The sequence below is a fragment of the Cavia porcellus genome, unplaced genomic scaffold, assembly GCF_034190915.1.
Source record: "Cavia porcellus strain 051 isolate PalLab524CR breed Dunkin Hartley unplaced genomic scaffold, mCavPor4.1 scaffold_19, whole genome shotgun sequence".
In the NCBI taxonomy this organism is placed as follows: domain Eukaryota; kingdom Metazoa; phylum Chordata; class Mammalia; order Rodentia; family Caviidae; genus Cavia; species Cavia porcellus.
The window spans coordinates 26,669,563-26,682,153 of NW_026947502.1; the positions used below are offsets into that span (position 1 = coordinate 26,669,563).

At 45.4% G+C, this 12,591-nt stretch overlaps 1 pseudogene; it reads right to left on the minus strand.

Annotated features, from left to right (window-relative positions):
* Positions 1-10,832: 10,832 nt before the first annotated feature.
* On the minus strand, positions 10,833-10,967 carry LOC111757827 (U2 spliceosomal RNA; annotated as a pseudogene).
* Positions 10,968-12,591: the final 1,624 nt, after the last annotated feature.

Genomic DNA, 12,591 nt, shown 5'->3' on the forward strand with positions numbered 1-12,591 from the left:
AGGCAAAGCAGCCTGGGTGACTTGCAGGTGGGTGGATTTTGGAAGAAGCCCACCCAGCCTACCTCCTGCCAGCTCCTTCGAGGAGACGGATGGGTTCAGGAAGGGGACAGGGAAGGGGCAGGCAAACCCAGGGCCACAGTTTCAGGCTGGGCTGGGCCGTTCCCACGAGCAGTTCACCACTGCTTCCGAAAATAACCACAGTGTCTGGGTCAGCCTCGCACTGCTGATGTGCAGGGTAAACGCTCGTAAATCTCTGTCTGGGGCCCCGAGGAAAAGGCCGAGCATCAGAGGAACGTGGCAGGGCTGCAGATCCACAGCCCGTCCCTCTCCCATTTCTCGGTCCATCTCTCCTTCGCCCTTCCCAGAGGGCCTCCTTCTCCTCCCTCCATCCGCCTCTCTGGCTCCATCTTTCCTTTCTTCTGCACCCTCCCCCATTATTAAGCTTCCCGGCCTACCAAACACCCACAGAGCACATATTTAATGCGCCTCCGTAGACTTCCAGAACAACAGATGCGCTATCTACGACATTCTTCCTGCTCCTCGCTCCAACAGCAATCAAAGAGCAGACGGGGGAGGCGAGGACATTGGGAGAGGATGATGGGAGAGAGCAAAAGCATCCACCTTCTGGGCTGCTCTTCTCCAAAAAGGGAACCGGATGTGACTGGGCAGCTCATGTGACCGTCTAGGGCTGTGAAGTCAGCTTGGGGAGTGGGCCAGGCTGGTGCTGACTCGATTGGCAGAGCCTGGCATTGCAGAGGCAGGCTTGGGACAGAGGTTGTCCAGGAACCCAGGTTGGGACTTTCTTTACCAAAGTGGGGGAGCATGAAATTCAAGTCCTGCACTCAAAGCCGCTCACTTCTGCTCTTTGGGGTCCTGTGAGCCTGGGCAACTTTAACCTAGCTCTTCACCTGCTGGCTCCTTCCCTAACTCATTTGTTCTTTCGGCCAGCATGGTGAGCACTGGTGTGCACAGGACTGTGGAGAAATAATCACAGAACAGCATGGACGAGGAGCCCCGGTGACCCTCCCAAGGGATGAGATGGCTCAAGTCTGAAGGGTGGGAAGGGCTGGGATGAAGCAAATGGGGCCTGGGAGGGGTGTCCAGGGGAGCTGAGGGTGTCCAGGGGATCTGAGGGTGTCCAGGAGAGCTGAGGGTGTCCAGGGGAGCTGAGGGTATCCAGGGGAGCTGAGGGTGCCCAAGAAAACAAGGACCCACTGAGGCTATACAGGGTGGTGGGGGACCCAAGGAGGCAAGAAAGTCTACCCATCATTAACACCAGGACCAAGCTTCATGCTGACAGAGATGGACAGAGGCCAGGGGCAAATCAGCACTGGCCCACAGTTCAGGATTGGTGCTCCATCCAAACAGGGCAGCCCTGGTTTCCACGGGGAACTGAAGGCCCAGAGCTGGTTGACTGTCCAATTTTTCACGAGAAAATATGAAACATAGGCTATTTAAAGCATGAAATCTTATTGTTAAATGATGTCGACTTTTCATTTTTGAAAAAATGTGATGAGCCACCTCATCTGTCAGGTTACGGGAGCCTATGGCTACTGCTTGTTAATCTCTGGTTTATCCCCAAAACCAGGTCACAGCAGGATCCTCCTAAGTCCTACAGCTGGAAGAAGGCAAGCCTGATCCTGCTGGAGTCTCTCCTGGTCCCAACTGGAGCATAACTCAGGCTCCAGCCCCGGGAAGTTAGATGGGCCTGACCTTCTGCTCCTCTCCTTGGGCCTGAACCTTAACACTGTTTAAGCTGTGGAACCTGCTCTAGTCATGTATTTCTTTGCCCATTGCTTGAATACAAAGGGTTTCCTCCACAAATGCATTCAGAAATGCAAAGTACTATATGAGTAAACCCAAACAAGCAGAAATTCAGGCCCAATGGAAAAGAAGACAGACATAAAGTTTGTCCCCAAAATAGAGGTTTCAGTGACCTTTTACCACCCCTAGAGTCGTACCTAAAATGTTGCCTCAAGCTTCCTATCATCCAGAACAAAAAAGGAAACATGCTTGTCTCATTGCTTAGAAAATAAAAATAAACATACCAGTTGATCAAATAAGCAGTTTTCCTAAGACTAGGCCTAAGATAAAATTATTTCATGCTTCTTCTATAAAGGCTTTTTTATTATGTAGCAAATGATAACTCTATGTACTAGTAAAAAAATTTCAATTTTCTTCAGCAGTTGCTTTAGTGTCTTTCTAGCTAGGCTGGTGTAGTGATGTAAACCAGAAATAGATGTGTCATAGCTAGCAGTGATGGAGATGAGATTCAAATGCACAGCTCTCTGTTGATCTGGGTGCAAGTTATCCTGGGCCTCTGAAACATGGGGAAGACCCCATTGTGACGCCCAATATCATGCCTGTGTCTTAGACATGTTGATAAGTGCGAGTGGAATCCTGTGTGTCCATTGCTTGCGTTGGCTTCTGGCACGTAACAGGTCTCACCGTGTCACCAGTAAGGTTGCTGTAATGAACAACTCCTCTGACCTCAAGGCATTTGATTTCTTTGTTCACACTCTCCCAGGAAGACCAGCGGGGGCTGAGGGCAGGCAGTGTAAAGACGCAGGCTCTGCCCACGCAGTCATTTGGGGATCGAGGCTCCTGTTACACGTGGCTCTGCCTGAGGCCAGATCAAGTTCTCTCTGCTCAGCTGAGAGACAGAGTGTGAGAAGTCGCAGTGGCCTGGGTCGGAAGTGACTTCCGTCCATAAACCGTGGCTCAGGCACTAGTCTCCTGCTCCAACCACTTGAAGGATCAGAGCCCTCCCAGACCGCCGTCTCCTCTTCTCAGGTCAAGGCAGGGAGCTTCCTTGTCTAACCCTCTGGCCATTCTAGTAGCTCATGTACTCAGCTTAGAAGGTCTTGCTCAACTGCAGAGCTCTGGACAGGGAATCTGAAGTGTCTCAGAGATGGCCTATATTCTCCAGGGGCTTGTAGTCTTGACAAGGGGACAAAATTAGCCTTGTGCAAGCAGAAAATTCTCCCATAAGATAACTTAATCACTTTCAAAACGATTAAAGGCAGTTTCCAAGAGCACATCAGGCAGAGCCAGCTACCTACATAAACAGCAGAATGAAGAAAAATAAAATAACAAAGTTGGGGCCTATATGTAGCCATGAATAAAGCCCATTCACAAAACATAGCCTGATATTCTGTGGCTGAGCCATAGAATTTATGTTTAGCTTCCTAGCAGCCAAGATGAAAAGGGAAATTTGGTCAGTTATACAAATCCCAGTAACCACACCATTGGAACTAATCTGCTACTTAAAAGAATTCTAATAGTAGCTAGCATCTGTTAGGTGTTACCATCCCATCTGCACCTTACAAGGTAAGCACTATTTCTATATCCTCTTCATGGGGAAAGACAAGTTAACAACTTGCCCATAGTCACACAATTCATGGGAGATGAACCAGTATACAAATGTCTAAATTCAGAGCCTCTAGCTCCCATGTAGGACTCTCCCAGAGGGTCTCACTAGTGTGGCCATTATGTAATCACCAACATTCTTCCCACAGTCACAGGAGGGGCTTCACGTTCTGATCTTGCCCCTCTGTGCATCCGTGTTTTCTGCCATCTCTTCAGGTCTCCAGCCCCATGTAAGGCCCTCCCTGGTTCTCATCTGGCTTCCCCAGCCTGGGGAATGGGTATAGAGGGGAATATCTGGGAAGGAGGATGGTCAGCCTGTCTTTGAAGTAATCTACGCTTATGACTATTTCTTTTAGCTGAATTTGGCTAAATATTTCCTCAATCACTCAACAAATTCTTGAGGATAGATATAGTTAGGCACCCCATGAATGCAGCATATAAGATCCCATTATTATGAAGGTAGCAATCTTACAGTGGAGACAAATACTGAACAAACAAAGTAAAAGAAAATTCATCTCTATGCATTACGCTAAGTTCAGGAAGGAAGTAAATTTTGGTTGGGGCGGAGCCATCCAATTCTCTTTGAAGGAAATACTATTTAATCTGGAAGTGAGGGAAAGGAACCAGTCTGGCAAAAATGTGAGGCAAAAAGCTCTTTGGGTAGAGTGAATGAATGATCTAGGGGAATTCCTCAGGAAGGAAATAGCTTAGAGGGTGAAAACCCTGTTAAAAAAAATCAGTCAAGTTGTTGGAACAGGATAGATAAGTGGAAGAGAAATGGTGAAGATCAAGGATATGGAAGATTGCTGTTTGTTTGTTTGAATTTTCTTGAAATTAGATTCCTCGGCAAGTGCATGTATTTTGGTGATTCTGGTTAGTAAAGCTGAGAACAGACCTAAGTAATCAATTCATTAAAAGGATGGATGGCTAGGTGGATGAGTGGATGGATGGATGGATGGATGGATGGATGGATGGATGGATGGATGGAGGTGGCAGACTATATACCAACAAACTCATAAAGCCATCTCAACCAGGAAAAACTGACAGAGGAGCCTGGGAGCCAGCATCCAGTTAGAGCACAGTCCCTACCCACACAGATAAGAAAAGACTTATTAGAGGATGCTCCTTGAAGAAGCCATTAGCTCTGCCTTAAGGAAAGTCATTGTGGTAGGTCAAATGAAAGCAATGAAGTCAAAGAACCCCGTGGGGGCCCATTCCATCCCAGAGAGGACTGAACTGGAGCTGGGTGTGTGAGGTCTATGGTGGTCACCCCGATCCATTCAAAGGGCTAGAGGGAACCTGCAAGACCACGTGTAACCTCATGGCTACCATATACTCTGATAGGATAGTGACAATCAGGAGGAGGAGGAGAATGATCTTACTGCACACCTGCTTGTGCTAGCCCCTTGCTAAGACTTAAGATACGTTTGCTCATTGCTCCTCATCACAATCCTGCACGGACTATACTATCAGGACTCCTGCTCCATTGCCATTTTCCAAATGAGAGCCCTGAGCCTCAGACAGGTGAAATAACTTGCCCACAGCCACATCAGCTACTAAGGATAGACTTCCTACCGCTTTTGAATTAAATGTATTTCTTGTATGCAGCATATTGTTGGATCTTGCTTCTTGACATATTCTCTCAGTCTTTTGACTGGTGAACTGATGGTTCACTAACACTGATGGAGCACTAACACTGATGGTTTAAACTGCTGTGTATTGACCTACCCTTGTCATGTTATTTTCCTGTTGTTAGCTCCCCCTTTTTTCCTTCCCTCTAAGGTTTGCCTTCGCTATTGGATTGCTTCTGTTGGGGTTCATGGAGCTGTAATCCTTATCATCTCTTTCTACAATGTCCTTCCAAACATTTTGGAGTGCTGGTTTGGTGGTCATAAATTTCCTCAGATGTTTTTGTCATGGAAGTAACTTATTTCTCATCAATTTTGAAAGGTAGTTTTCCATCAGTCTGGGTTGAAAGTTGTTTTTCTCTGGAACTTGGAGTACTTCACTCCAGGCTCTCCCTAACTTGAGAGTTTATGCTAAGTCAGCTGTGATTCTGATGGGTTTTATTTTATAGGTGGTTTGTTTCTTTTTCCCTAACACCTTTAAAATTCTGTTCTTCTGTTGAATTTCTGAAATCTTGACTGGATATATGCCTGGATATAGGTATTTTTTGATTATTGCTAATTGGATTCTATATGCCTTACTTATTTGTATGTCAAATTCTTTTTCTCTACGAGGAAAGTTTTCTGTCACGATGTTTGTGAACATGTTTTTAATGTCACTTGTGGTATCTCCTGCTTGTTTATTGACTCCAATTAATCTTTGTCTCATCTATCAGCTGCTGGATTGATTTCTCATGGTCCCTTGCTAGTTTTTAGAAATCTTTCTTTTCCTGGTCACTAACTGCAAGCCTATATTCAATACCAGAGATCCTGTCCTCATACTGGCCTAATCTGCTTTGAATATTTTCAGTGGAGTTTTTATTCTCCTGGATATCTTCTTGCATCTGCTTTATGGATTCTATTTCCTTCCTATGCTGTACTTCCATAATTTGCTTAAGCTTGTCTATATTTTTGTCTGTGTCTGCTCTATCATCCCTGAGCATGGTGTGCATTTTGGTAATCTCTATAGTTATTTGGCAGGTCATTTCTGATTTCATTTTTCCCAGAGCCTCATTTAATTGTTTTGTTGTTACCACTTCAGAGAGACCTGGTGGGAGGCTTTCAGATTGTGCCACCTCACCGCTCCCTGGGTTTGCCTTTGGTGAACTGGATGTCTGGGGTTGCATCTTGTTTAAGTGTCTTCTCATTTCTTTTATTTTTTTTTTAGTTTAATACCTGGAGTGATGTCTCTGGTGGGTTGCCTTATTGGTGGTATTTAGAACACTTAGGTAATGGTTACTTCTCTGAGGCATCTTCCAAATGTAGCTGGTTTTTGGGTTTGAGTCTGTTGGAAGATCTCACCTCTTCAGTTTGTTGGAGATGAGAAGCTGTTGCTCATTTGGCCTAATCTCTGGTTCTTTGGCACTGTGTCACAGTATTTTCTGTGATCCTTATTTAATCTCATTCATGGTTTATCAGGGCCAATGGCTGTTTAGAAAAACTATGTCTATTTTGGCTGTAGTGGAACCATTAGCATCAAACACAATTTAGAAAACAACAAACTGAGCTAACACTCAATTTGTAACTTCTAACCATATGAACTAGATTTGTGATTATTTAGCAAAATGTGAAACCAACCAGATAATTATATGTACTATGCATGTAAGTCCATAATGTGTCGATTTTAACCTTGAGGTTAAAATTTAAAATGGAGTAAGGAGGAAATAGAGAAATGGAAAAAGAGAAAGAGATTATAAGTAAGGTTGGAGGACAAAGATGGATCCCGCCAACTTGGGGAAACTGGTGCAGAAGACTGAAGAAAGAGAAAAGTAGAAGAGATAAAAGAACAGAACCACACCCACAAGATGTTAGGAACCACTGTCACACTCATTAAAAGAAAAAAGAAAACAGAAAGTGAAGGCCTGGGATTTAGCTCAGCAGCATAAGTGCCTACGTGGCAAGCACGATGAGGTCATGTGTTCGATCCCCAGTACCAAAATAAATAAATAAATACCAAACTGAATAAAACAAAACAAAGCAAAAAAAAAAAAAAAAAAAAAAAGAAAAGAAAAGAAACAAACAGTCCACTTCCAGGATTCTCTGAGTTCACTGGTAGACAGCCTGTGGATTCAGAGTCCTGAATCATGCTATTCTATCCCTGCAAGCCAGCTGTTGCTTTATAACAGAATACCAGATAACCTTAGCAGGCCTGCCCTGAGACCAGACTCATTCACCTTGCCACAGTCCAGGCGGTTTCCACGGGTCTGCACCCAGCTAGGAGCTGCTGGCGGAAGCTGCAGCAGTTCTGGTCTGGGCTTATCCGGCCCAGCTCCCGCACGGCTCCCAGCCAATTGCTCTCTCCTGTGGGAGGACTGAGTCCTCTGCACTCACCGCCAGCCAGTGCAGTCCTCCACGTCCACTGTTCCCCTCCACTGCTGTGTCTCTCTGCAGAGGCTTCTGGGGTCGCCAGCTGCCACCATCCCCATGACCGTGCACCCCCAGTTTCCAATAGCTCCTCGTGCAGTGAGTCTGGCTCCAGGTGAAGGTGCCACCAGTTACTACCTTCTTCATTGAAGTTTTTCTTTGTTCTCTCCCTGTGGGCTTCAATTCACACGTCAGATTCTTCTTGGGTGCAGGGGACCCACTTCCTTCCTTCTTGTCTTCCTCACGATGCTATATTCCAGCGTCTGGACGGTGACTCTCAGGGAGGCTGTTTTCTCCGCTGCTTACTGCTCTGCATCTTCCCAGAAGTCTCCAGGCTTTCACCTCTCCAGGGTCCTTCCTTTATTTATAAAGCACCTAGGTCACTCTGCGCTGCCCAGCTCTGCCTCTCCTGCGCACAGTTCTGGGACAGTATCATTTCCCACAATATGCCGAGTGAAGGCTGTGGGATTCCAGGTGTCCAGCCTGAAGTAAAAGTCAGAAGGTGGTGGCAGCACAGAGTTCGGGGTGAACTTCCAATGTGGGTTTGAATGACACAATGAGAGACCCTCCAAGGCATGCACTGGTGCTGTTTGGTGGGTGAATGGATCTCCAGTTGGATCTCATCAGTGATAAAGGCAATGCACCAACGCCAAGATTCCCAAAGTGCTTCCTGGACACATTTAATCTCCAACTGCTCCAAGAAATATCCTTAAAGTTGACCAAATAACTTGTCACTTGACCATAAATTTTATTTAAAGTTATACATCCAAAGCAATGCAAATGAGATGTGAAGTGACCTACTCTCATTCATCTATCCAACAGGCACAATTCAAACCTGTGCTGATGGCCATTGTCAGAGGGCTGGGGTGAGACAGGCAGGCTTCTCTTGTGCTAGCCTGATGGAGCGTAAAACCACAACGCCTTTCTGGAGAGCAACTCGGTATTGCTCATCAAATGCCATGGGGCTGAGTATATGTGTGACACAGCCAATACATTTTGGGGAATTTATTCTAAGGAAAGAATTGGGGATACAGTCCCAGAAAGTAACCTGTAGGGTTCGGTGTGCTGGGGCAGCTCATGCGGGCTGGAGAGCACTGTGTTCCTTGCACGATGTACTGGTGGTCTTAGTCATGTCAGGAGCACGAAATAGGCCCCAGTGGGAATATTTACACAGGTAAAATTCACACTGGGAAATTGACAAATGCTGCAAGTCAGGGCTTGTTTTCCCCAGGAGCCTCTAACATTTACCAATTTAACCACACGGGATGGTCACAATAATGTAAAATCGTTAACCATGGAAACTCCCAGCAGATCAGAAATCCGTTCACCACCTGAAGGTGCATCCTTCCGTCATGTGGTAATGAAAATATCAGCCAGGAGCAGCTTGCAGGTCGACACAGAGGAACATTCCAGAGGGCGGTTACAAGAAGAGGCCATTTACAGATTGGCAGGCACATTTTGATACCAGACACACACCCCTGCCCTCCCGTGCAAGTGCAAACACACTCGGATAAGCACCGACTCTTTAGCCTCTCTTCTGAGACACAGCAGCATCGGGTCCTCTCGGAAGAGCAAGGGGCAGAGTGGAGGCCTGGACACAGATGAAATGTCTACTTGTTTTCCACTATAAATTCTTTTTTTACTTTGAATATTTTCTTTCTCATTTTTTATGGTGTCAGGGATCACATCCAGGGACTTGCACATGTTTGGTGAGCTCTCTACCACAGAGCTAAACCTCCACTCCTTTCATTTTAATTTGAGACAAAGTATCATTAAATTCCTAGGCTGGCCTCTGATAGTGATCCTCTTGCCACAGTCTTCTGAGTGGCTGAGATTATAGACCAGCCTGCTCCACCATGCCTGGCTACTCTGGAAAATTTCTTGCCAGCGTGCTTTCCATAAATGCTTTAAAATTTACCTTTATTAAAATATGCCACTCCCCTTACTGGCTCCAGCACACAAAAGAAGACTGGAAGTTTAGACTCAAATCATAGCAGGGCCTACTTCTGAAAATACAGATGAGTTTACAAAGCTGTCGGTTTGTTTGTCTTTAGGTTTCCTTCTCTTCATGCTTTTCTGGATTTTCTGCATATAAGTGACACATATTTAGGAAGAACTACCACCTAATTAACATGCCACATCATTGCTTCTCTGAGAGGGAGGGGGGGTATTACCAAGGGGCAGTAGGTACATAAAAACCTCCCTAACCATCAGGGAACTCCCTGATGAATGAAAACCCACAAGGAGACACCACCTTACTGCTGTTAAGTGACTCCTTGAAAATAAAAGAAATAGAAGCATTGCTGAGGATGTGAAGAAAAGTGAACCCTTGCATATTCCTGGCGGGAGCATAAATCAGTGCAGCAATGGGCAACAGTACGGAGACTCCTAAAAAGCTTAAAACCAGAGCTACCTTATGATCCAGCCATCCCACTTTTGAGTATTGATCCAAAGGCTACGAGGTTAATTCACTGTGAAGACAGCTGCCTCTCACGCTTACTGTGGTTCTAGCCATGACAACCAAGACACAGAATCAACCCAAGTGTCCAGGCACCAATGGATGAACAGAGGCAATGTGGTACACGCACATAAACGAACATTATCCTGTGTTTCAAAAGAAGGAGGACCTGCCTTTTGTGACAACGTGGAGGACCTGGAGGATATGATGTCAGACCAGCAAGATGAATACCACATGGTCTCACCAATGCTCATATACAGATTGCCAAAGCCTGACTCACAGAAGCGCAGTGCAGAAGGAAGGTTGCCAGAGGTGGAGGGGTGAGGAGAATATGGAAATTTTGGTCAAAGGGCACAAAATTTTGGAGGAAAACTTTAACATATAATGATATATCATGGGCTTGAAAAAAGCTGAATAGATTTTAAGGATTCACCACTAAAAAAAAAAAAGAACAAATATATGAGCTGATATGTGCTGATTAGTTTAATTTGGCTATTCTATAATTATGTATGTATATGCCAAAACATCAAATATCCTGTTATGCACTGTGTACTTTTTATTGTCAATTAATTAAAATGAATTTCAAAAACAATTAGAAAAAGCCAAACTTCTAGAAATAAAGACTTCAATGTGCAAGAAACTACACAGGATAGAATTAGTGGCAGAAGAAAAGTTTAGCGGGGCTGGGTGAGGAGCTCAGGGGTAGAGTGCACGCTTCGCTTGCGCGGCCCTGGGTCCCATCTCCAACATCCTCTCCTAAAAGATTAGTGCACTTGAAGACACAGAAATAAAGCTCACCTAAAATGAAAGGTGAAGTATATTTTTATGGTGCTGGAGAAGGAAGCTGGGGCCTCTCTGATGCTGGGCAGACACCCTGCCATTGGACTAACCCCAGCCTGACAAAGGTAAGTTTTAAAGAAATCAGCAGGGCATCAGAATTTGGCACATCTTCAAGGGGCTTAATAAATATGTAATTAAAGGAGTGGTAGACAGAAAAGAATTGAATAAATAATGGCCCCAAATTTCCAAACCTATGTCTATAGGAATAACCAATGTTAAACTGATGAGAAGAGATATTACTCTTGATCTTAGCCAAAAGGCCAAGAAGAAATATAATAGCTCGTATGTTTACAGGTTGTCTCCTAAGTGCCAGGTTATTAATATAAGTACTTATATAAATCAACTTATCCATCTACTTCATACAATTCTTAAGAAAGCTCTATAATTCTAGATTTGTTTTCATTTTAAAAATTAAGAAAAGCCAATGAGTGGCTGAGCTAGAAATAGAACAGAGACTTCCAAACTTGGCTTCCAATCTTTGCTCTTATTACCAGTGAACAGTATCCATTTGTTTTTGTGGCTGTGTAATACTCCATTGCTAAAAGTTATTTAGTATGGTTGCAATGTAGTTCTAGTTTTTTACTCTTATGAAAAATGTTACAAAGCTGAGCTATAGTTGCCCTGGCCTGATTTTTTTGAGATAGAGTCTTGCTATACAACTCAAACTGGCCTTGAACTCACTGTAGCCCAGGCTGGCCTCAGAGCTCTCAGTGATCCTCCTGTCTCAGCCACCCTAGTGCTGGGATTACGGGGTAATCCCACTATGCCTGCTCGCCTGATTATCATATTCCTCACCTCTGTTTGGAAGACTGTAGTCACTATGTCAAACTTAGGCATATTTTGAGAGCTTTTACTGTATTGTCACACTGTACACAGAAAGTTTATACAGCCTCCAGAGGCCTCGTGGCTGATTTCCTGAGTGCTGGGGAAAATGACAGCCTCTCCAGCTTCTGTGCCCTCATCAGTAAAAGGAGGATGCTATTTCCCACCTCTCGGAGCCATCATGAAGATTAGCCCACGCTGCGGGATTGCACAGCTGAGTTCTGTGGTCTGCAGTAGGTGCATCACCGTGGGCAGCCAGGTCTCCTTGCAGAGCTGAGTCATGCTGGGGCCCATGACGCAGGCAGTGTGCTCCAGTGTGGAGCCCCTGTCAAGGTCTCAGGGGAGAACCCAGGGCTCTTTGAGTGCCTGGCTAAAGCCCCACTCTGGTCTACCCACTCACTTGATCCTGCCCACACAGTGGAAAACATGCCTGGGTGTTTTCTTTTCCTTGCATAGCTCCCTCCTTCCTTTGCACCAACCTCTTTCAGACACACACAGGGCCCCATATGCACCCACAGACATGCACACCCTTGTGTCTCCCCACCCCACTTATCCCCCAGGGATTCCCTGTGACCCAGGAGACACGTTCTCCTAGAACTTCCTAGAGACCATAGCTAGGGCATGGGACACACCTGTCGGTGGGAGCATAGGTCTGGAGAAGGCACTGGCTGCATCTCCACATGTTGAGCCTCATTTATGGGTCTACATTTACCAGACTTTCCTTCCTGTCTTCTTCAGGGTTAGCGGACTGGACCTTGGCAGAGCCTCCTAACGCAGCATCATTTCCCACTGATTTGAACAGACACAGCCCAACCTTTCCCTTCTTCCACAGACAGCCAGAACACAGTGCTTTGATAGATGCACCTGTGGCTGTCCTGGGCACCTAGCCCAGAGATATCTGGCCTGACTGCAGCAAGCTTTAATTTGCACCCAGAAACAGCCTTGGATTTAGAACAATTTAAATCTATCAGTAGTCTTAATTGTGGACCAATCAGCAGCCTCAGATTTGGAGCAATCACAGACTTATCACTGCTTTCTATAAGCAGGGCTGTTTCAATTGTTCTAGAAGGTCTC